This window comes from Delphinus delphis, chromosome 2 (assembly GCF_949987515.2).
Source record: "Delphinus delphis chromosome 2, mDelDel1.2, whole genome shotgun sequence".
Lineage (NCBI taxonomy): Eukaryota > Metazoa > Chordata > Mammalia > Artiodactyla > Delphinidae > Delphinus > Delphinus delphis.
The window spans coordinates 169215358-169242049 of NC_082684.1; the positions used below are offsets into that span (position 1 = coordinate 169215358).

Consider the following 26692-nt stretch of genomic DNA (forward strand, 5'->3'; position numbering starts at 1 on the left):
AGGCCCACTCTATTCCACACCGACACTTGGACAGCTCAGGTTTGAAAACTCCCTTTCCCTTGGGCCGACTGCTTTCCAGCCTCCTCATCCTTCCTAAAGGAGAATGACCTATGTGTCAGCAGGACAAAGATCCAGAAATGCATAGAAGCTTCACTGTAAGCCTCAATCCTTAAAGGGACTCAACTGCCAACTCCAAGTGAAGAGAAGGGGTGAGCAGAAAGCAGGAAGCCATTACAGTAGTGAATCACCAGCTGGGCTTTGAGCTCTTTACCGCTGATTTATTTTTTTTTAACTTTTTATTTTATATTATAGCCGATTAACAATGTTGTGATAGTTTCAGGTGCACAGCAAAGCGACTCAGCCATACATATACATGTATCCATTCTCTCCCAGACTCCCCTCCCATCCAGGCTGCCACATGACATTAAGCAGAGTCCCCTGTGCTATACAATAGGTCCTTGTTGATTACCCATTTTAAATATAGCAGTGTGTACCACTAATTTAATGCAAAGATTTATTATCTTCACAATTTACACTTTTGAAAAATCATTTAATCTTCACATAAATAACTATCTTTGTGTTTTATCACAGAGGAAATTATAGGTAGCAAATCAATATTTTATTTTGGCAAACTTGTACCTTACAGCTAAGGAAAACTAAAGTCTTATTCTAAATTAAGGCAGCATTAAGTAAAGAAATGGCATTTTTCTCCTTTTCGTGACTACAACACTTAATGATTCAATACTTTCTCTGCCCACTTTTGTCTTTCAATATTGATAGGCTGTTTTTCTGTAATAAGCATTTAAATAGGAATTAAAACTTTACCATTTTCTTTGAAAAGTAATAACGAACTGACTTGAAATTTATAGTTTCCAAGTTTGGAAATTCTTTGACATTTCATTTTCCTTTATCAGAAGTGAGTGGGATATTTGTTGCTGCTGTTTTCTTTTTGTTTATTGATCCTAAACTAAACATAATAGAGTCCCAAAGTTATTCTCTTACTCCCCTTTCAGCAATCAGACTTTTTCTGATTTCTAGATTTCACTTGAGATATATATATATATATATATATATATATATATATATATATTTTGCGGTACGCGGGCCTCTAACTGTTGTGGCCTCTCCCGTTGTGGAGCACAGGCTCCGGACACGCAGGCTCAGCGGCCATGGCTCACGGGCCTTTAACACATAAATCTTGTTATAAAAGTATTTAGAAAAGTATCAAAAAAAGTTAAGAAAAGCAGAGAAAATAAAGCTTGGAGATAATTCCATCATCCAAAATTAGCACCAATAATATTCTGGAATATTTTCTTTTAAAATGCGTTTTAGGATGGTTTAGTTATATTTCCATGCCACTTTCTGTGTCAATAAATCGTTTTTCTAAAAACATAAGTTTAATGTGTAAATCATATTAATTCTTACATACTTGCTGTACTTAACAAGTTACCTTGTTGTGAGGCATTTAGATTATTTCCAACTTTAGTACCCTAAATAACACTGCAAGAAATGCCCTATTACTCATTTAATTTGAATTCATTTGTGCACAATGATGTCAGGAATGTGGAATAAAACTGGTCCTGCTTCAACTCTCGAATTTTCCTTTAGAGATGATTCTCAGTTTGAGTTAGAGGAAGAAGGTCTTTTCCTGGTTGATTATGTAGCACTCAGAAATTCCTTACTTATGTGCTTTACAAAACAAAAAGTAAGATGGAGTGTGCCAGGCAAAGTCAAGAACATGTTTATTAAATGTGAAAGCAGCCTGAAACATTTCACTCACAGTCAGGTTGGCTACCTGTGATCTAACCCTAACCCTAACCCTAACCTCTGCTTGTCTGAATATTTTTTTTGGGGGGGGGAACTAAAACAAAATTTCAGAAGAAGCATGAGCTATTTGGTGTATGTCTCCAATAATTAACAAGTAGAAGATACATTCCTGCATTATAAATAACTGTTACGAATTTATCTATGACCTGGGGATAAGGAATAGTATATTTCTTTATTTTTCTATTTCTAGTCATATCTGATTTAAACACACCACTTGCCAAAGTGAGAGAGAAATTCAATATTAGTTCATTTAAACTTATAACTTAATTCTGGAAGTTTAAGCATCACTCCCCCAACACTGGGAGAACTCCCTTTCTAAATCAATGCTCATCTCTGATCTAGCTTTCACTCCTTATATTCATGGTCTCACTGTGGAGCACTTGTCTTCACAATATTGTGCACTGCTTACGCTTGTCTGTTACCCCTGAATCCTTTCCAACCCTTGTCTATGAGAGAAAAAAACATTTTAACAGTCATAGAATGCCTCTGCTTTTTCAATCCACACTTTGAACTGAGAATTGTGGAATTTAAGCCAGTCGTCTTCTTTTGTAGTGCTACAAAGAACTGGATTTCTGCTAGGAGATCCTTAGAGAAATGAGAGGAATACAGAATCAGTTACTTGACCAAGTTGGGGCTATTGAAAGTAAAGCTATTTACTGGGAGATGAGACTCTGCTAGCTCATGGCATGCAGTCGTGAATGCTGGTCATGCCATCATCAGTGAACACCAAGCAGTTAGGAAGTGCCCACTGAAGGACAGACTTGGAGCCAAGTGACAAGAGGAATGTGGAATTTGAGCTAGTCAGTCATGACTTCCTCTTGGATTATATTTAATTTCTCTACTAAAAAAATTTATATGAAAGCAATCACCTAGCATTCAGAATTCAATTACATAGTTAGAGAAATTAAATATCATAGACTTGCTTGTTTGCTAAAACCTTCTTTTGCTTTTCTCCTCTTGACATGGATGTGGCTCGTTGCTTCTATTGAACACAGCACAACAAGTCAGTTCAGTCCCTCTCCTGGCTTTCTTTATAAAAGTTGCATATCTCAGAAATGAACAAATAGACTAGTCTTAGCTTACTTTCCACCTCTTTTATTAAAAGTTACAAATCCCCCTTTTTTTTTAGCTACCAAAAAACCATAGAGGATATTCTGGTTTTGTTTGCTATGTCTTTTACAAAGAAGAAAATAAACAGCTAATGAATTGGATGTCAGAGTCAATTTCCTAAAGGATTGAGACACTTTTGTTGAAATCTCTGTGCATGTAGGTGGCATGGTAAATCCTTTAACAGACCTGGTACCTACAGCTTGCTCTAGAACATTTTTTCCTCCACCTGCCTCTTTAGCTTCTGTTTTAGCAGGTGTGGGTGGCTTGTGGTTGAAAAAAATAATGACCTGCAAAGCCCCTCATCTTTGACACTGAATCTGTCACTTGAATCACCCTTACGTTATAAACTTGACTATTGACAAAAAGTTTCAGGGAGAGAATATCCCCATTTGCTTTGCTTGTAAGGGTCTCCTAATTAAAAAAAACAAAGAAGCTCGATTAAACAAGATTTTAACTTCTCCATATCCAGTAAGAATTTCAGAGACAATTCATCTCAGGGATTTTAAGTTTGCATTCAGGTGTCCTCTCTGGTCTGGTCCTTAAGCAATGTGCATTCAAGAACTAGTGCCCCATTGGTATTCCACTGTGTGTGTATGCATGTATGTGTGTGTGTATACGCACAAGTAATATAACTGTGTTGCTTTTTAAATAATTGTCTTACCCAATTTGACAGTGACTCTGTTGTGTTTCTCTGTTGATGACAAACATTACACCCATACAAATACATTCACACCCAGTGAGAACTCTAGGTTTTCAAATTGGATTTAGGCTTTCATTTCTTTTTGAAACTTTGAATTAAAATTATATCATCTTTTCAATATATTAATTTTAAAACATTCATGTGCCATTTGTAAGAAAAATAACAGAAAGTGTAAAAGCAAAGTGTCTTTATGAGTCACAAATTTTTATTTTACTTTAATATTCCTTAAAATAAAAATAGTATTTCTTCCATGAGGCATTTTATAATGCTTTAAGATTTCATAATTTCAAATACAGAAAGAATAATTTTTAAACATCTAATTAGATTAAAATTTTATTTTATAAGATTTACACGAATATAAAGGTACTATGAATAAAAACTCTAAGCCAATGTATATAAATGTATAGCACATTTAATAAAATGCCTGAATTTAAAGAAGGTCTGCCAGCGGTAAAAAGCTACACTGTAGAATATTTGGAGACACCTATTTAAATTGTGCCTGATGGCAGGTTTTTTTCTTTTTTTGGCTGTGTTGGGTCTTTGTTGCTGTGCGCAGGCTTTCTCTAGTTGTGGTGAGCAAGGGCTACACTGCATTGCAGCACGCAGGCTTCTCATTGCGGTGTCTTCTTTTGTTGAGGAGCACGGGCTCAGTAGTTGTGGCTCGCGGGCTCTACAGCGCAGGCTCAATTGTGGTGCACGGGCTTAGCTGCTCCGCGGCGTGTGGGATCTTCCTGGGCCAGGGCTCGAACCCGTGTCCCCTGCTTTGGCAGGTGGATTCTTAACCACTGCACCGCCAGAGAAGTCCTGAGACATCTATTTAAAGGAAATACTTCTTCTTTTGTATTTCTTATTGCTTTTGCACTTATTTTTCTGTATATATTTTTGAAATGATCATATTCATGCAAAGTGTTTAGCACACTGCCTGGCAGACAGAAAAGTTTTGCTATTATTTATATCCCCTCACAAATGTTCAGTTATAACCTTCTCATATTCAGAAGTAATTTCCTAACTTTAGCTAATTCTACTGATAATATGTTGAAATAGTTTCCTAAAAAAACACATAACTGACGCTTTACAAAGATGAGGATTGTATCATACACACACAGAACAATAATCCTGCTTGGTATTAGGTGATGCCTTTTTAATCTGTGAATGTGGAATTATCAGAATAAATTATTAGAGGAGGAGGTTTATATATAATATACTCATTTATGTATTTATTTTACTTAATTTACTTATATAGTTTAATTTAATTTACTTATTTTACTTAATTCGTAATCTTGTGTAGTGTGATCTTGTATATTTCATGCTTTTCTTGACATTGATTTTAAAAACTGTTTTTCTATTTTATAAAATTTAACTTGAAATGGCAAATAATTAAATAATATCTTCATTAAAATCAGTCAACAAAAATGGAAATGAGAAGTGTAATAAATTGAGAAAACTAGAAAAATAAAGCATCTTGAACAAAATATGAAAAAATAAAAGTTATACTACTCTACAATTAAAAACAACTCTCAGATTGTTAAACTATTTTATGTTATGTTGTAAATGAGACACCCTGAGCACACGCAGAAAGGATTAAATTAGAATAATAAACAGCTGTGATTGTGGATATATTAAAAGAAAGAAAAAAGTTTTAATTGAGTAAATGTATGACTTATAATTTTAAAATGTTGTTTTATTAAATATCTATTTAAATATAAAAATAAAAATTTGTAAAAAAGGCCAACATAAATATTTCTGATTTTTAACAGATTTTGTGGGAAAAGAAACATTATTAAATTATAGAAAGCATAAATAATTGTTGTTTTGATAAAAAATCTAACTCTGTACCTTCTAAATTACAAACACAATTCTTTTTTAAAAGCCAACAAAATACTTCAATTTTTTCAATTTATTTAAGTGGCAGAAATTACTATAAGGAAATAAAACTAGATTTAATAAACAACCTATAAATAAATAATTTACCATTTGAAAAGCTTAAAAATGTTTCAAAACTTTATAAGATTAAGAAATATGATAATGAACTAATTATTAGAGAAATGCAAATCAAAACTACAATGAGGTATCACCTCACACCGGTCAGAATGGACATCATCAAAAAATCTATGAACAATGAATGCTGGAGAGGGTGTGGAGAAAAGGGAACCCTCCTGCACTGTTGATGGGAATGTAAATTGGTACAGCCACTATGGAAAACAGTATGGAGGTTCTTTAAAAAAATAAAACTAGAACTACCATATGACCCAACAATCCCACTACTGGGCATATACCCAGAGAAAACCATAATTCAAAAAAACACATGCACCCCAATGTTCATAGCAGCACTACTTACAATAGCCAGGACATGGAAGCAACCTAAGTGTCCATCAACAGAGGAATGGATAAAGAAGATGTGGTACCTATATACAATGGAATATTACTCAGCCAGAAAAAGGAATGAAATTGAGTCATTTGTAGAGACATGGATGGACCTAGAGAGTGTCATACAGAGTAAAGTAAGTCAGAAAGAGAAAAGCAAATATTGTAATAATAACGCATATATGCGGAATCTAGAAAAATGATATAGATGATCTTATTTGCAATGCAGAAATAGAGACACAGATGTAGAGAACAAATGTATGGATACTAAGGGAGAAAGGGGTAGGGTGGGAGGAACTGGGAGACTGGGATTGACACATACATTATTGATACTATCTATAAAATAGACAACTGATGGGAACATACTGAATAGTACAGGAAACTCTACCTAATGCAATGTGGTGACCTAAATGGGAGGGAAGTCCAAAAGGGAGGGGATATCGGTATGTGTCTGGCTGATTCATTTTGTTGTGCAGTGGAGGCTGACACAACATTGTAAAGCAGCCATACTCCAATAAAAATTAATTAAAAAAAGAAAAGAAATATGACAATGAGAACACACACACACACACACACACACACACACACACACACACACACACACACAGGTGGAGTGGTGCCAAACCTTACAACACAGAAATTTCAAGACTTTCAATATTTTTTTAACAGAACAGAATAAATGAGTTATCCATTCCAAGAAGTGAATAAAAGATCAGAAAACATGCCTAAGAGTAGGAAATTAATAAAGAAAAAGCAAAAATGGTGATTTAGAAAATAAAAAATACAAAACAAATTGTAATACTTTAAAAAAAATTTTCTTAAAGAAATAATCTCAAGCTAGAATAATCAAGAGGAATGAAAGAAGACATACACGAAAAAACGATGAAGGGGAAGATGTGAACACTCTTACTACAAATTAAATTAATTTTAAGGAACTTTTTTTATGAACAATAAACATGAGTGTCATTCACTCATTGAGCCCGGATTCATTTTTATTGTTTCTGCCCAGCACTTGTTTTGTACTTTCAGAGGCCTCAAGTATTTCTTAAGTTTTGGAAATGTTGAGGCATAATGTAAAGTATAAAATTAGTGTGGGAATGGCCAATTTTTTCTTGTTTAAATATTCTCTACGATTAGAAGAAAAACTTATCCAGGTGGACCCTTCGTAAATATTTGTTGAGTGGATGAAACTTCTCTTTTTGTTTTTTCTCGTGAATTTTTTTTATTTTTATTGGGATACAGGGGATGGGCTGAGAAATATCTCTGCAAGTGATGCCCCACTAGGGAAATGTCCATTCTACTCTTCCCAGGATAATGTTTAGAACTTTTTCTTTTTGTTGGAGCTGCTGCTCTTGCTGGCAGCAGCCTCTTCGGGCCCACTGCTGAGTGGCTCCTCCTTGGAAGAGAATTTCCTCTTTTTTGGGGTGGAGGTGACGTTCTTGTTTCCTGACTCTCAGGGTCACTAACTGGTTCCTCTTTAGGGAAAGACTTCTTCCTCTTGGGAAGACTTCCACTGCCAGCTGTCTCTTCAAGATCATTACTAACCAGCTCCTCCTTGGAAAAAGATTTCTTTTTCTTGGGTTTGGAGAAGGAGACAGATGGGTCTTCCATTCCATTCTCCTGAGGAGCCCCCTGGGGCTTTTGCTTTTACTTCTTTTTTGTGAACCTTCTCTTTAAATATGCTTCTCCTTCATTCTCTCTGTCCTCCTTTTGGAACTTCTATCAAAGCTGTTAGATGCTATCTTCACTGGTCTTTTTGATCTTTCAATCTCTTTATCTGGATAAATTCCTTATTATTATCATCAAGCTTCCTAATTCTCTCTTTGATTGTATTTCTTCTTTTTATGCTTCTTTTTCTTATATAATTTTCATTTCTAGAGCTGTTACTTATTTATACCTGTCTGTACTTTATTCTTTTTTTGCATGCTACTTCAAAATCTCCTGCTCTTTTTCATGGGTTGTATTCTTTTTTAAAAATCCCATTAAGAATTCTTAACATACTCACTTTAAAATCAAATGTAGACTGCTATAATATTTGTAATGTTTCCTATGGTGAACTCAACTCCAGAATGCTTGTATATATAAGTATTTTATTATCTCTCACAGTTAACTTTCCTTTCACATTCTGTAACATTTTTGCACACTCACCTTGAATGGGAGGTACTGTACTCATTCTTAGTTATAATGTTTCAAACAGAATTCATCATCTTTCTCCACTATTCTACATAATGTGCAGTTTCTCTTGGATGTTCTTTATTAATTGTTTAACCAGGGACCCTTGTCAAAAACAATGTATCATTGACTCTTCCAACTATTGTATCTCCTTTCCTATCTATTGTCCAGTTACTGATTTTTAACATTTTGCTATTTCTGTTCTTCCCATCTCTACATAACCCACCTGAGATTAGCCTTCTATAAGCAACTTCAAATTTCAGTCCACACTAGCTGTGAACACTACTCAAATTGCTGTTGTATTCCCAGAACATAAATTTACTTCACATGTAAATTTGAGTTATATGAATTTTACAAAATGTATACACAATTTACAAGCAAAAGTGAGTTATATGCATTTTACAAAAAATTCCATAAAAGATAAAATGAGATGATGATATATGTTGGAACGCATCACAATTTTTCTCCAAAGTAATTTCCATTAGAATTCCCTCCTTCCAGAACCCTCCTATACTGTTGGTGGGAATGTAAACTGGTGCACCCACTATGGAAAACAGTATGCAGCTTCCTCAAAAACCTAAATAGAGTTGCCATATGATCCAGCAATCCCACTCCTGGGCATATATCCAGGCAAAACTACAATTCAAAAAGATACATGCACCCCTATGTCCACAGCAGCACTATTCACAATAGCCAAGACATGGAAACAACCTAAATGTCCATCGAAAGATGAATGGATAAAGAGGATATTGTACATATATACAATGGAATACTACTCGGCCATAAAAAAGAATGAAATAATGCCATTTGCAGCAACATAGATGGACCTAGAGATTATCATACTAAGTGAAGTAAGTCAGAAAGAGAAAGACAAATAACATATGATATCACTTATACATGGAATCTAAAATATGACACAAAGTTATCTACGAAACAGATTCACAAACATAGAGCACAGACTTGTGGTCACCAAAGGGGACTTGGGGGTGGGGAAGGGATGGATTGGGAGGTTGGGATTAGCAGATGCTAACAAGTATATATACAATGGATAAACAACAAGGTCCTACTGTTTAGCCCAGGGAACTATATTCAATACCTTGTGATAAACCAATGGAAAAGAATATGAAAAAGAATGTGTGCATATACATATATATATATATATATATATGTATATAACTGAATCACTTTGCTGTACAGCAGAAATTAACACAACACTGTAAACCAACTATACTTCAATAAATTTTTTAAAAAAGAATTCCCTCCTTTCTAACCCCATTCAGAGCTCTCCAATAATACATCATAAATGAAAATTTTAGTTCTTTTTCATCTTATCTGTTTACACAACTTGCATTAAAGTTCAGGTTCACTGAGGAGCATATACCAAGATGAATTAGGAATCCAAGACATCTATTGGAGGAGTGAATAGGAGAAGGTGGAAAAGTCTTCAGATTACAATGCCAGCCTTACACCTGAGGAAGGAGAGAGGGAAGGAAGAAGCATGGACTCCACACAAAATGATCATGGATAACAATAAATTATCAGTTTTGTTTGCTTTCCATACCAGTGTTGATCAATTATTTATCTGATTATCTCCCTGTGTAAAACTCATATTGATTATATTGCCATGAAATGCAATTACACAAACTGTATACTCTTCCACTCTAAAGGGGGAAGTTATACATGGGACAGAGACTTGAACTACAAATACTATCCTCCAATTCCCTTCCAAATTCTGGATACCATAACTGTATTGTGAAAAATGATTCAATAGTCCTGTTTCACTTCACTCTTCATACAGACACCCTTCATATGGTTTCCGAAGTGCAACTCTTAGCCATATCTTATGTTCTGAGTAGGCTTTTGACTGGAGATTTCTACCTTTCAGAAAAAAATGTGTTCAAATCATGATTAACTCTTGCGTGGATGGACCAGAACCAGGGCAAACGGAGACCAGCTTTTGTGACCCAGGCAAGATAAAATCATTTCCTCTTTGATGACTCAAATGATATATGTATTGCATATTTCAGGGGGCTCCGTAAGCATAATTCTCCCCCAATATGTTGGTATTGTTTCAAATCAAACTGTGTAAGTTTGCTCTTTATTAGGATGAGGTTTTATAATTCTCAAAGCATTTTTAGGAACATTTTCCTCAAATGAACCCTGAATCAACCTTGTGAGATAATCATAGGTGGGATTATTACCCCCGTTTTACAACTGAGTAAGTGGAGTCCAAGAGCTGTTCAATTTTTTGAGCTGGATTTTGGTCCACCGTTTCATGTAACCAAGCTTTGATTCCCTGTGCATTTGCCTATCAATTTTGCAAAGAATTTAATGACGGTTATAACATGTAAATTAATTAATTTTTCTCTTTGCTTGACAACAGAAACAATGGGAATTATGTGTAATATGCTTGGAGTATCTACAGATTATTTTGACCGGACAAGCACTTTCTCAGACATCATTCCAAGAACTAAAGAAAAATGATGAAATGTTCAAAAGCTACATTATAGTGCTTTGGGAGGGAAAAGAGAGAATGTTGCAGTATGTTTTCATATTTTACCTACTCAAGCTACATTACAGGAGATGTTTTAAACAATGGATAAAATCTCTCTTACAGTCCAAAAACAATGAGCCAAACCACAATTTTCCAAGGATATCTGAAATAAATACCTACATACAGCCTCCTAGATATGATTTTTTTTCTTACCTAGTTTATCAAATGTGTCTGCTTATAGCTTTCTTACCTACTCTACCTACCACCTTTTAATTAAATAAGATGATAAAATTTCATCTTAGTGCAGAATTTCCTTTGCTTGGCCTTGATGCTTTATTCTGCTGCATATCACCTGCCTTGGCTTTCTATTGTATGGCTGTTTACACAGGGATGTGCTGTAACTCAAGAATAAGCAGAAGGTGCTTTCATTGTTAGAAATCAAATTGGTTTAACCTGTGATTGGGGTAAAGGCGGCCCCAGCTTTCTGAAAACTGTGCTCCCTGCTGAAAATTGCTAGGTTGCTCTTTTTCTCTTTTTTCCTGTCACTTTAACTGGGTTTGGAGGTCTTTACAAGTCCAGAGCACTACTACTTAGGCAACCAGTTTTCTAGTGTGAATTAATAGGCCAAATGTATTGAGCAGAACCGACCTTTGCTTTTATATGTAATGCCGTTGCAATTGATGTGAACTTCTTTAGCTAGGTTGCAGGTATTGGATTACTTCATAGTCTTTATTGCAATCAGCAGGGTGTTAATTTGATTTTTTTTAACTCCTGAATTCTGTCATTCTCATTACCAGTTTCCTAATGAAAATCGATGGATAAAATAAATGAAACCTAAATATCATAATCCTAAAAATCCTACTATTTTAGAGTTCTATAGTCATTTGCTTTTGGCATTCATTGAACCGTGTCTGGCTTGTAGAAGGATAAACAAGCATTTTTTTTGCAACAGGTATAGAGTACAGAATACAAAACTAATCACCAATTGTGTACGTGCTCAGAGTAAGCATTCATCAAAGGACATACTATTCCTTAGCATAAATTAGGCTTATGGAAAATATTTGTAGCACAGAAAATATAACTAAAGTTTAGAAATCTATTAAATTAGCCGAATGGTGCTTAATATTTCTGATGAAAATTTGGGCCTATTATGAAACTGGTTATTTTATGCTTAAATAACTTTAATTATTTCTGTAATTTTCTGAGACAAACATTTTCAACAGCTGCTCTTAAAAACTGGAGAATTGGAAGGGGGAAAATGCTATTAATAACTGCTTCCTGAGAAGCATGTTTACAAAGTTCTCTGTTCTCCTCTCTTCAAAATAAATATCTTGGCTTCCCATTTTAATTCTGGTCATCAGAATTACCTAAAGTTTTCACTGATAATATCATCAAGCCCTGAAGGAAATTCAAGATAATACAGCAATATCCTTAGTTGAAAAGAGTATGAGAGTATGATTTTCAACCCTGCAAATGTAAAGGTAAGAAAAATTATCCTGGGTAAACCAACAGCAAAAGGAACATAATATTCATATATCCTATGTAATTCAGAGCACTTACTTCAGGTATATGAATATTTGTATAAAAGACGTTTATTCATCGAAAATTTTCTTGAAATTGATAAATGTTGGCTACACAATAACATTCTCTAGTCAACTGACTAACATAATATCAGTTTTCACCAACATCGGATCAAGAAAATGAAAACGTTAACAATAATTGCACGCTAAGTACGTGTGAATAAAAAACAGCAATGTTTAGTCCTTTTAAGTTATGCCACATTAACATACAAATATGTTATTTTCAGTTTATATGGAGAATTAACTAGTATCTTGTATTTTCAGGACATGTTGAATAATATTATATTGATTATATTAATAAAGTTATAATAATGCTAACATCAAACTTTTGTTATGTGCCACATACAGTTCCTTGGCCAAAATGAACAGAATTTTAGCTGCAGATTTATAACTAGGACTAGTCATTCAGGCCAGACATTAAACAACTAATGGATACCAGACAACAGTGTGTATGTATTCAAAACTGGGCTCCTTTTCCCTTGCTTAATGCTGTTTAAGCACCCTTGCTTAATGGGTGTCATTACATTTACAGACCCTAGTATCTTACCATAAAATCACACCCCACATTCGAGAAATTCATTTTTAACAATTCTAGTTACCTAACGCTTACATTTTTCTCATCAACAACTACTTAGGTTGTTTCAAAGCTTAACCCTTTTGTTTGGAAATAGATCGAGGTCAGTCATACAGACAGATGATTTACGATTAGGGCAGATCGAGCCCCCCACCTCCTACCCGCACCCCGCCTGGGAGGCCAGGTTCGGCTGTGGCACCAGGGAGGGAGTGGGTTCCGGGTTTCAACGAAAAATATGCCAAGTGCACCGGGTTCCCATTCTCCATCCCCACCTTTCACCCTAAGCGGAAGACTCCCAAAGCCCAGGGCTGGCATTCCTGGGTCAAGGTCATTCTGCGAATGCAGAGCGCGGAGAGAGTACAAAGCGCGGCCGGGAGTCACTGGGGTGGCTGAGAGGCAGCTCACAGACCAGCTGCGTGGGACATTGAGAGCATGACCCCGCAACCCAAGCCGCCCACGTGCACCAGCCCCAGAAGTGGGCCTCAAACCCACGGTGCCCCGAGCCAGGGTCCAGGCCGCAGCTGGCGCCGCGTGTTCCACCGGGCAGTGCGCCTCCTCGCGGATGCAGGGGAGGCCCGGGAGCCCGCGGTTACCGTGCTCCTCCTTTTCCCACCACATACCTGGTCTTTACGAGGATCTGACGGGGGTGTGAGCGTAACAACGCCGGGAGCCAACGACTCCCCTGGGTCAAGGGCGACCCGGGCGCTCTTCTCGCCGCAGGCCTGGACCGCAGCCCCATGCTGGGCCGACTCCAAAGTCCAAATTTCCTCCCTCAAACTTCTCGTGGTGAGAGACGCGGGAACTGAATCAGGCTTGTTCTTAGAGCCCACGACCTGGCGTAACCCCTGCCTCCGGCGCCGGGCCTGGGCTAGCACCCCGGAACCGAGTGTGCATGAGGCATAGCCGGCACCGTCCGGAGTCCCGGAAGTGCCCCCACCCGGCGTCCCGGAAGTGCACTCCCCCGGGGCCGAGGGCTCGGGCCGCTGGCTGGTAGTGGCTTCCCGTTCCAACTCGAGGCCTTGCCCGCTGCTGGTTCGTGGAGCAGCGAGATACTCCGGGTTGAGGTACGTTTTGACGACTGAGTAACGAAATGGTCTAAAATGAATTTTGAGTTAGAGTTTTGGACTCTAAGGCTGCACATGTAAAGCTGTCCCCCGAGTTCTTCTTGGCCACTAATCTAAACGAATTTGATAACTTTTGAGTTATGCTTAGTTGGAAATTTTCATCCATTCTTACTGCTGTGGAAGTGGTAAGATTTTTTTTTAATGGGAAGCAGATATTTTGGGCAATTATATATATATATATATATATATATATATGTCCAACATATATATCTAACGTATAGACATAGTATATGTCTAACGTATAGACATAATATATGTCTAAAATGAAATGTAATTTTGGACAGAAGAATCACATTAATTTTTTAAATTTTAAATTGATCCAAGCCTCTAACTGAAATTCATTTTTCAACAGCTCTTGCTGATTAAGTTGATCCTATTTTTAGTTTTCATCTGAGTTGGCCACTTGAAGCCTTAGAAGGCTTACAGGAACTCAGTCTGTTTGTTAGTTATCTTTTACCAAAATCATAGCCTTGTTTGGTCTTAAAATTGATCATACTGTAAGGCCCTCTAATTTTGAGATGGAGGAGAGGTGGAAAACTTGGTACAAACATCCATTCACCATTTTCAAGGACAAATAATTGGGTTACTTAAACCAATAATCTTGATTTCTGCCCATTTTAAGAGAGCACATTGCTTTCTTGCCTTTTTTTCTTTTCTTCATATGCATTGATAAAGATGTGGAGTATGCACTCTTACTGGAAGTTGCCTGAGCTGATAATCTTTTTCAGGAATTCTTAACCTGTGGTTCAAATACCCTTTGGGGGATGGTTGTCCATGGATAGATTTTAGAAGATGGGGGCATTCCCTCAGTTGGGTGAAAATTTCTTTTGTTTGTGTGTTAAGTGTATTTTTTCTGGGCAGAAGATCCATAGCTTTCACCAAATTCCCAAAAGCGCTTGTAACCACCCAAAATTAAGAGCCATTGGTTTTTATGATGCATAGGTTGCAAATGAAGGATGAACTTGGAGACGGAAACTTTTGTAGTTCTTTGTAACAATTGGACAAGATGGCAGCCCTGTAAATTTCAATCTACCCTTAACTTTTAGAAACCTTGAATTTTCTTTAAACAAAATAATCTTAGAAGTCCCTTTTATTTCTAAGTCCTGCCTAGTTAGGCCTTTTTGAATTATTATCCACGAGTCAGTTTATGTATAACACATTAAATTAATAAATGAAGTAGACAAGATTTATTTTAATAGTATCTATGCATGAAATGTCAAGTAGAAGATATAGGCAAATACTTTAATGATTCATACCCAAAAGCTTCTTTAATCAAAATAAAACAATAACAACAATAATAACAAAATATTATCTGGCCCTAATTAAACATTCAGAAAATTTAATGTGAATTGCTTCTCTCTTCTCTCTCTGCACATATGTAAATGCTTGTGCACATTCCAACCATGCCTAGGTTCCCAAATTTTTCTTTTGAAAAGTTTTCCATTTTCCTTAAAGTTTAATGACTGTCAAAGTGGACGAAACAATAGATAAGGGAGGTGGGACCTTCTGACTGAGTCAGACTGTGCTATCCAGGAGGGGAATTCAAGACCAGATGGTATTTATCTCCTGTAGAGGACCCAGGATAGAATTTAAATTTAAATACTTAGAGGCCTTTCGTGTTGAATAGCAGACTTTGCCCATTTCCCACACTCACAGCTCCCCAGCTTACTTCCAACCTTGTCTGAGAGGATATCTTCCATTAATTCAAGAAGAAGTATAATATGTGGTTTATTTAGAATTTGCTCTTTGCACAGAGACTTCTATTTAGAGTACCCACTGCAGCTAAGATTTGGCTCTGGTCCCCCAAATAGCGTGAACCAGGCAACCTCAGCAAGTAGATGCAAGATACTAGCAATTTATTTCATCTCAGCTCCCAAGTGATCACCAGATGATAACAACCCTTGGACACTGTTAATCTCTGCTTGACTCCAACTCGTGACTGCAAGGTAAAAGGCAGGACATTGTCTCTGAGCAATTCGCGTGCACTTCCACAGATTGCTGGTTGGGCCAATGTAATCGAAGCCTCTTCTCCAGTGGTTACTTTAAAAAATTCATATCCGAAGTCTTTGGTCTTTGTTGGACTGGAAGGTAGGAGGGCTTTAACAAGAAAAATGCCTGAAGGCCAAGACGTGGGAGCTTAGGATCCAATAAAAATTAGAAAGGTTGAAAAGGTAACCATGTGTGTTCCCTGCCCAGTAAACTTTGAACAACATCACAGTAACTACGACTAGAAAAAGCCTCTGGAAATGATAAAATATAATGTGTGCGTGTGTGTCTATGTTTACTTACCTGTATATACCATTGAGTGAAAAGCTGTTTCCGTGAATTGGCTGAGGCTGGGGCTCCCACCCCGGCGGTGCTCTCCATGTTGGGGAGGCCTGGACAGAGCCACGAGGATAATCTCAGAACCATCACATAATCTCTTGTCCTAGACCCAAGATGAAAAATTTCCTTAAGATCAAGACTTGACAAGCATCATTTTTATTACAATAAGATCTTCCTAATATAAAAAATTTGAATATACATAGATTTTGTTCTGTTTTGCGCACACCTATGAGACTTATGCCTCTATTTTATGAAAACTTTACATTTCTTCTCAATGATTCTAATTAGACAAATTGAGCTGAAAAAAAAGTGACACAGCAGAGAAGGTAAGGGACTCCTTCCACGCATTGTTTATACAGCGAAAGGAAACAGGCAGAGGTGCTTCCTTCTGTCTGGTGGTGAAAATTGCTGAGAGATGGGTCAGTGGAAAGACAGAGCTAGAGCACCATCCTACTTTGCCCCGTGTTTTCTGCATACATTTATCATCTTCAGCACTAAGACCACGCAACCTTTTGTTTTGAGAAGGGTTGAGAAACACTGGATCTGTGGCAAGTTGAATAGGTTAAAGTGTTCTGAAGCTTCTCTGTACCGTTCATCTAAAATGGCCTACATATTGGGGCTATTGTGGGATCCCTGAATTTCGATGAAACAAGTACTTTTAAAATTTGAGTTTAATTTGTAATTCAAGTTTAAATCATAACATCATTTTGCAGTATGTGTCATGATAGTATATGTTGCTGACTCAGTAAAGGTTCTAATTTGAATATTACTGGAATATGAGAATTTTAAGTTCTATGCTAAAATCTGGAGTATTTCAATTCAATTCAATGTAATCAACATTTATTGAGACTCCAGTAGGAGCCCTTCACTAATGTACTACTCCAAGTTTTGAGGATACAATATGGTCCCTGCTCACAAAACCAGACCTGTAGGCAAATAAGGTACCATATATTAAGGTCAAGAATAGAATTTTGCTTCAGATAAAATAGCAGCTCAGATGAGGGAATGGTTGACTTTTCCAGGAATCACTAAGATTAGAAAGGGCTTCTGCGGGGATTGATATTCAGGTCAGTTTTGGATAATGAGTAAGAATTCACATGAATCAGGAGAAGACCTTTTGTGATGGAAAGCATAGTGTGTGCAAAGGAATACGCACATAAGGTACCATGTAGATTTTTAAGGCAGTCAAGTCGTGGTTGGTAAGTGGCAATGATAAGGAACAAAAAGTAGATTCAGAGTGGTTCATGAAAACCTGGTAGGTTTTCAGTATAATTATTTTTATAGAATAAACGGAGACTTGAATGGAAATATAAAATCTTCAATTGCTGTTAGAACTTCTCAATGGAATTACAAAACCTGTTTAATTAACTGAACTTGCTAGCAGCAATTCTCCGTGTGATAGCACTAGGTAAATTTTAAAGAGTGCAGAGAAATGGGGCAATGCATAAACAAAAGTGGACTTATAATCAGAGAACCAGGAGTGAAGAGTCCTAGCCTTCCCAGCCCTATTTCATATTAGCTGTGGAATATGCTCAAATCTCTTAGCTTCCCAGATGTTATTTCACAACTGTACAATGGGTTAATGATAACCTGTTCTGGGGGGATTCGCACAACTCCAGAGTTTATTTTGAAGGTCAAATTGACATGCATATAAAGTCATCTTTTAAATTCTAAGTTTAAAATATTTTATTCTACAGTCAAGGAGACCGTGGCCCTAACAAATTATATGTTTATAAAAAGTTAGTGTGTATTAACAGCAAGAACTGACAATTAAAACCATAAACTTTGTATTCTTATCCCTGTGCTTTTCCTTTGTTCAAGCCAAAATGTGTATCTCCTACACACCTAACTGTCCTACAGGGCAGGGGACAAGTATACTGAGTTTTAATTCCTGTGGATAGCAGGAATGCTCCCTACAAAACCCAACCCGTACCAAAAATTTTATATGCCTAATGCATTTGCTTTCAGAATAACAATGTATTTGTAAGGCACTGGGGAGTAGGAGAAAGAATGCTCTTCCTCTCTCTGCCCCAGAGCAACTTGAATTTTTTCCACCTCAGTTCACTCTGGCAGGGAGTTCATTTCTGCTCCCATCACAGCCCAAGCACCATTCATTCAAGGCTGTTACGTGGAGGAGATGAGAGAATTATATCAAACGAGGGTAGCAAAATATTCTTACACACATTCATAGGTACGTACATATTTTGACACCACTGTCCTGAATTTCCTCATTTATTCCCATCGGAAGGAATTTCTCCAGCCCAATTCTAACAATGTATTCTTGGAATTTCTTATCTACACCTTTCTCCCATTTTCATCTCCGTATCTAGGTCTCCCATGTTTCCGCTCCAAACCTCTCGTGTTAACTTGATATTCCTCTTCATTTATTATGCAGAGCTACAGCTAGTTCTTCCCTTTACCTTTGTGGTCCTGGTTAGGCCCGAGTGAATGTAGTAACTTCACATATCAGTAGAACTTTTACACTATAAAATGGGGAGTTTGAAAATTTTTAGGGCAAACACTGAGCCACTAACCCGAGGGGAAAAAAAATGCTCATTTTTAATAATTTAAGTTAATCATAAAGTCTTGTGAATTAAGATGTTTTTAGCCTTTCAATTCAAAGGTAATAATAACTGAGCATGCGTTTGTCCTTTTTCCACATCTATCCATCTTTATTGTATCTGTGGTCTCTGATAACTCATTGCAAAACTGAACTCCTATCTGCTCACCCATGTTTTGTCTTTATGGATCAGGCAGGACAACTGTGTATAAATTCACAAATTTTTTTGGTAACTTACTCTACTGTTAAACAAATCTTCCTGAAATTTGACCTAAACAATTCATGTCATATTCCTTCAGGAAAGATGAAGAATAACTAGAGTGTTCTCAGTGTAATTGTCTTGATGGCAATAACAGATTCTATCCTTAATATGGTACCCTAGACAAACTGGCCCTGATTTCTTAAACTGTGTCTTTTAAAAGGTTTAATGTTTCATTTCTCTGGTTTCTTTACTCATTTCAGATGTCTTATAGCTCTGTGTATAATTTGAATCCTAAATATCAGCTCAAGATCCTCCTGAGGACCCTGCTGTGTTTTTCTTTTTAATTTTTTATCTCTATTTTAATAAAAAGAACTATATACCTTGTATATGTACAAAGTACATATTTGTGTAGGTACTGTCCTTTTTTTTTAAAGTGTTATTCTCAGGTGTGGCCTTCAGGGATATTAAAGCTGTAATTGGAAGGATTCAGATGAAATGAAAATTTCATTTTGATCATGACTTGGGATTTTGTGTGTGTGTGTGTGTGTGTGTGTGTGTGTGTGCACGCTTGTGTGTGTGTTTATGTGCCTTTAGTATTAGAAGTTATAGGGAATCCCTTCTATTGTTTCTTTCTCTCCCTTCATTTCTCACCTTTTATACTCAATAAGGGATTTTTTTTTATACCTTAGGTTAACTTATTTTGTTTTTCATTATAAAATCATAGGCTCTCAGAGCCAGAAAGAACTTTAGAAAGTATAGCAGAATGATTGATAGAGACAGCTCTACAGTTAGATTAAATCCTTTTTCTCAGTTTCTAGTTATATGATCTTAGGCAAGTTGCATAAGTTACCTCTGTTCATTTTTCTTATTTGTAAAATGGGGAAAATAATGGTACCTGTCTCTGAGATTAGATTGTGCTAAGGGTGAATTAGTTTGTGTAACAAGCATAAATCAATGCCTGGGACATAGTAACTATTCTTTCCTCTGCCTCAGTCTCTCTCTGTCTCTGTTTCTCTTTCTCTCTCTCTGTCTCCCTCTATATATAGAACAATATGGGTTTGAACTGTACAGGTCCATTTATATGTGGATTTTTTAAAATAAATACATGTTATAGTACTACATGACCCTGATTGGTTGAATCCATGAATGTAGAACCTCGAATATGAGGGCTGATTGTAAAGTTATACATGGATTTTCAGCTTTGCAGAGGGTTGGCACCTCTAAACCCCACATTGTTCAAGGGTCAGCTGTGTATGTGTGTATTTATATATAAAATCTTCAGTCCCATAAAGACCTCCTATGTCATATCTATCCTCATTTCCAAAAGTAATTAGCATTTTATTGTAGTTCACTATAATAATTTGCACGCACAAAGCTTGTATAATTTGCAAAGTATTTTACATATGTTACCATATTCTATCCTAAGAAGAATTTTGAGATATTTGTGGACATACAACATTTATTCCTTATGGTAATCATGTAAACATTCTGATAAATGACTATACATTGTGTATCTTGAATATATCACTAAACTTGGAGTTTTTTATGAAGTTACCATGTATCCTTCATAACTAATAGTAATATTTTGACAGAATTCAATATTACTTGAATATTTTGCATACAAGTCATGATATAAATAGTTTATATAAAACATTTATGTTTCCACATCCTATTACATTGTTCCTACTGTAAAAAATAAAAAGATAGACTAAAAACATCATATTTTTTCAACACACTGAAGAGCTTTGGATGCAAAGAGATCTAAAGGAAATAAATTCTAGCGAAAAACAAGCCCTTCCAAGAGGGTCAGCAGTCTAGGGCAGCTGGGAGTGTTGCCAAGTCTGAGCCTGTGCTGGCAGAGAAGCAGGCCTTTCATGGGTGGAGGAAATTTGTTTCTGTCAAGAAGGATCACTCATAGGCTTGGAATTCATAGAATCCCTATATGCAGAACAGAGTTAGTTCTCCCTGCCTACCTGCTAGTTCTCCACAAAGGATAGAAATACATGTTAAAAAACAAGAAAGGTTACTAACGTTTTAAAGCCATTAGTGATATCAATATGTTGATGGATTTATAATATATGTAGAAGTAAAATATATGGCAATATTAATAGGAAAGGATTGAAGGGTATATAAAATTATAATATTAAAAGTCTTACATTATTCATGAAGCTGCAAATTGCTAACCACCAGAAATATACTACAAAAATATATAGTTAAAAAGCCAATAAAGAAGGTAAAGGGGAATAATAAAAAGTTGATTAAAAGAAGATAGAAAAAGATAAACAAAGAACAGATGGGATAGCCAGATAGAAAAAGATAAAGAACAGATGGGATAGCCAGATAACAAGATAGCAGACTTAATTTCAGCCAAATCAGTAATTATTTTAAATATAAATGGACCAAATTCTCCAACTAGAGTGATTTTCATTAACTTGAAAAAGACCTAATTTTTATACTTTTTCTTTTTGTAATGGAGGGCTTTACTTGAAAGGTTGACAACATGAAGAAAGATCCAAAATCCAACAAACCATTTAGTTAAAATGTTACTTTTTTTGGGAAACAGAGTACATATAGTACCACAAAGTATAAAAAATGCAGAAAACAGTTTATATGAACTTTCTGACTGTTGACAATGTCATTGTTAAGAATAAAACTAACTTAGTTTTGAGGTATTTTAGAATATGGGTTGGGCATTTTTAAAAAGTGAAAAAAACTACAGACATATATGAATTCAGTATTGACTCAATCTATTCTGTTCATAGTATGATAACAACTGACGTTTAAACTGGCTACATTTTATTCATAACATATCCAAGGTAAAGATGATGCCACAGAAAGTTTTTAAAGTTCTAAAATAAAACAACATGCTTATAATGGCTCAAAGCTGCATATGGTAAAAGTACTTATGGAAAATGTAGTTATCTAACATGGGCCTAGCTATATTTTTATAACTCTAAACTTACTTCTATATGAAAAATAAGCAATCTACTCTTAAGATTTCACTGATTCCACTAATTCAATTTTAAGGATACTAACAGAACTTTATAATAAAACACTTCCAACGTGACAACATACATAAGAAAGATATAAGAAAAGGTTTTAATTGAAACCAAAACCTGCTATAAGTTTTAAAAAAAATTCACTTAAAAATTAGTTGAAAAAAATACACTTAAACACTAGAGTACCGTTCTGAAGAAAAGCTTTTTATGACTTCAGTGACACATTATTTTTAAGCAGCAGCAGTCTTAAACACCTTTATATCCTTCAAAATACTGTTGACAGTTTGTTTTTTAATAACTGCATTAGGTGCCACAAAAGGGACTCTTGTTCTTTGAGAGTCAGCTTCCTTGTTATTGTAGCAGATACTGCCAAGCAGGAGCATCAGAGTCGTGTAGGCAGTACTGAAATACTGCGCTACTGCAATACTGCTGGCGTCTGGAAGGGCCTCCTGATGCGTGGGGTGACAGTCACACATCTGAAGAGTCACTCCAATCAGTCTTGGTTACTAAGCTGCTTTTCAGTGTGCTGGATTCATCCTGAGGTCCTTCTCCCTTTGGCCCTTTCAGGTTAGTTGCACCCCAGGCACTTGGCACTTAAGTAGAATTTGACTCATTCTTCACAGGTGGAGGTTCCTTCTGTTCTCTTCCAATTCTTCTCCCCAAAGATTTCTCTTCCTCTAAGGATGATATGTCCCAGTCATCATCGTCCACATCTGCACACTTGAGATCTTTTTGTTCTTTAATGATGAACGCCTCTGCAACATTAAGCCCACCAACTGGCTTATTCACATTTCTGTGATTTGAAACTGTCTTTTCAACTTTTCCAGTTAATGTTTTAATGGAGGTTCCTGTGGGCTTGGGAGAAATATCAGAGTCCTTAAGTTCACCTCCCTCAGTCCAGTCAGTGTCACTTTTGACAGTGCTCCTTCCAAAGCTACTCTTGTTGCTTTTAGATGACAGCACAGGAAGTAAGTCTGGCGAGGCATAGGCCTGGATGAGGTCCTCATCGTCCAGCTCTTCCTCTGAACTGAAGGGAGGGGTCGCAGTAGTTGAAGACTTTCTGGGAAAATGATCTTCTGTGATATTTTTCTTAACTTTTGGAACAGATGTCCTATCAGTAAAAACAGGTCTTTGTCTAACCAACTGTCTGCTTTTGGGAGGAAGATGTATTGCTTTGGGTATTTCTCCAGGTGAAAGGGTGTCCACTTGAGAAGCACTGTACCTGTCTGTGGACAGTAGTGTTCTCTCCTCAATTTTACAGGTGACCTGACATTCAAGGAATTCACGAATTTGCTGAATGTTAGGTACTTGTCATTCCCGCTCATGTCTTGCTGATACTATGGTTCTTAGCACTCTATTCAAGTGGTCACTTGGAAAACCACATATATCTGCATTAATCCCCAAGGTTTCCAGTAACTCCACCAAACTCTCCTCCAAGACTGTTCTTATTTCCTTAGCGAGGGAAGGGTTATTCTTCAGTTTTCCTTAAATGTATCTTGTTATTTAATTTCTGTTCATTTTCCTTTCCTTTTTCTTCTTCTGAAAGTTCTTCTATTCGTTCCAGTATGTGCAATGAGAATGCCTGTTCATGTGCCATTGTTAGACTTGACTTAGCATCCAAAGTCTGTGGTGCTGGGGTATTCATAGGTACAGTTGGGGTAGTTGGCTTAGATTCAAAAGTTTGCCAGGTTAAAGGATTCCCTCTGGCTTCACTGACACTGTTTAATGGTTTACTGGTAAACTCTTTAATCTTTTGTCTCTGAGTGATGATCAGCTCTTTCTGCTCCTGGAGCCTCTGCCCTAGCTCTTCTATCCTTTTCTTGTAGAATACATTACTTGCATTTAGATCATCTATCATTAGGCTTCGAAGTTTCTCTATATGTGACAGGAGCCGGCTTTTCTCTTTCTTGTGTTCTTGATGAAGAGCCTGAACTCAAGCTGTCCACTTGCTTTCCTGACTATCAAGAAGTTGCATCACATTTTGGAAATCCTGGGGTTGCTGAGGACGTTCTTCTTTAAACTCATTTGCATCTTTTAACGTGCCTATGCCTGACTTGATCTGCATTTTGGACTTCTGGACTTCTGACAATTGCTATTCTAATGCTGAATTCTTCGAAGTTAGTTCTTTAAACTCCATCATAAACATTTCCTTGACTTTTTCCATTTCATCCACTAGTTTCTCCTTTTCTTCTTTCCATCTATCGAATAACTTCAGAAATTCTTCCTCTTTTGTTTTCTACATTTCATATTCCTTAGAGAATCTGACTGCATGGCCATGCTGTGCAGCCTCTAGCTGACACTTGGTGAGCTCCTTCAACGTGGCGGTCTTATTCTGGAGCTTGTCAGTCTGTACCCTTGTCTTATACTCTGCAAGATGGGAATCTTCAGGGTGGCAGCACTGAATATGACTTTGTAGAAAAGCTTGGTTCATAAAGACCTTGTCACGAAAACGGCACTGGTAATACCTGGCTTTGGCCTCAATCATCAGCTGCTGGGTGGAAATCAACTTTTTCCTGCATTTACACTCTTCCTTGAGTAACTTGATCTCACTGGCCTGCTTGGTGAGGAGTTTCTTGCTCTGCTCGCACTAGGCCAGGCCCAGGCGCAGCCACTCCTCCAGGTTGTGCAGCTGCGAGGTGAGAACTCCTGTGAGTGTAAGTTGAGTATAAGTCTCTTATACTTTTTATAAGAGACCCACTTAAGAACATATATAGATTGAAAGTCAAATGATGGATAATAACATGTAAACTATAAGAAAATTAATGTAATGTAAAGGAAAATTAAAATTAAAACCACACTGAGACATGACTATCCATTAGAATGGCTAAAATTAGAAAGATGGACAAAACTATGTGTTGTCAAGAATATGGAGCAACCAAACTCTCATATACTAGTTGTGGGAATGCAGACTGCTACACGCTCATTCAAAAACTGCTTGACAGATATTATAACTAAACATATTCAAGAAAAACTAGTGCGTATGCTCTAAGTAAATAAATAAAAATTGCCTGTACTAAATGGTTCAGAGCAGCAATGAGGTATCACCTCCACCAGTCAGAATGGCTATCATCAAAAAGTCTACAAATAATAAATTCAGGGGAAGGTGTGGAGAAAAGGGAACCCTCCTACGCTGCTGGTGGGAATGTAAATTGGTTCAGCCACTATGGAAAACAGTATGGTGGTTCCTTAAAAAACTAAAACTAGAGCTACCATGTGATCCAGCAATATCACTCCTTGGTATATATCCAGAAACTATGAAAACTCTAGTTTCGAAAGATACATGGACCCCAGTGTTCATAGCAGCATTGTTTACAATAATGAAGACATGGAAGCAACCCAAGTGCACTCCAACAGACAATGGTCTTAAGAAGATTGTGTGTGTATATACACACAATGGAACATTACTCATCCATAAATAAGAATGAAATATTGCCATTTGCAGCAACATGGATGGACGTAGAGAATATTATGCTGAGTGAAATAAGTCATACAGAGAAAAACAAATACTGTTTGACATCACTTATATATGGAATCTAAAATATAATACAAATGAACTTATATACAAAACAGAAACAGACTCACAGATATAGAAAACAAACTTATGATTACCAAAGGGGAAAGGGATGAGGGGGGAGGGACAAATTAGAAGTATGGGATTAACAGATACAAACTACTATGCATAAAATAGATAAGCAATAAGGATTTACTGTATAGCACAGGGAATTATACCCAATATCTTGTACTAACATATAATGGAATATAATCTGCAAAAAATGAAAAACAAAACTGAATCATTATGCTGTACACCTGAAACTAAAGCATTATTGTAAATCAACCATACTTCAATAAAAAAAAATTTATTTCTAAGTTCACCATACAATCTTTATTTCTTCCAATATTTCCTACATTTTGCTGTAATTAACTTTTCTGAAACATAAATATCTGATTATGTGTCTTGTCTACTCAGAAATCTCTACAATCTCTTCATGGCTTAGAAGGAAAATTATGATGCTTGGCACATTGTAGATACCAATTACCAGTCCACATGCACGTGCCTTTCCTTCACCCCCAGTCTTCTCTTCCATGTTCACACCAGTTCTCAGTGTCACAGTCACATGGAATTCATTGTTTCATGAGCATAGCCATACTTTTTAACTTGCATTTATTTAAACCATCTGACCACATGGAATTGCCTATCCCGACCTGAAACTCAGCTCAGAAAATTCAGTGTTATGCCTTCCATGAACATGTCTTTAAACACTTTTGAAATTAAGTAGCATCTCCCGTGATCACACAGCCTTTGCTGTATATGTAGTAATCTAGCACTCACCTTGTGTGGAGTGATCTAGTATTCACCTTGCTCTGCTTTTTCTTTTTCTTTTTTTTTTTTTGGAGAGGGGGGGCGGTTAGTTAATGACTTCTCTCTCATCTATTATGAAAGAGTATTGTCTTTTTTTTTAACATCTTTATTGGAGTATAATTGCTTTACAATGGTGTGTTAGTTTCTTCTTTACAACAAAGTGAATCAGCTGTACATATACATATATCCCCATATCTCTTGACTCTTGCGTCTCCTTCCATCTCACCCTCTCTATCCCACCCCTGTAGGTGGTCACAAAGCACTGAGCTGATCTCCCTGTTCTATGTGGCTGCTTCCCACT

The 26692-nt window shown here is 36.5% G+C and overlaps 1 pseudogene; it reads right to left on the reverse strand.

The window, feature by feature from the left end:
* Positions 1–22499: 22499 nt before the first annotated feature.
* On the reverse strand, positions 22500–26116 carry LOC132419059 (cilium assembly protein DZIP1 pseudogene; annotated as a pseudogene).
* Between the last annotated feature and the right edge of the window lie 576 nt (positions 26117–26692).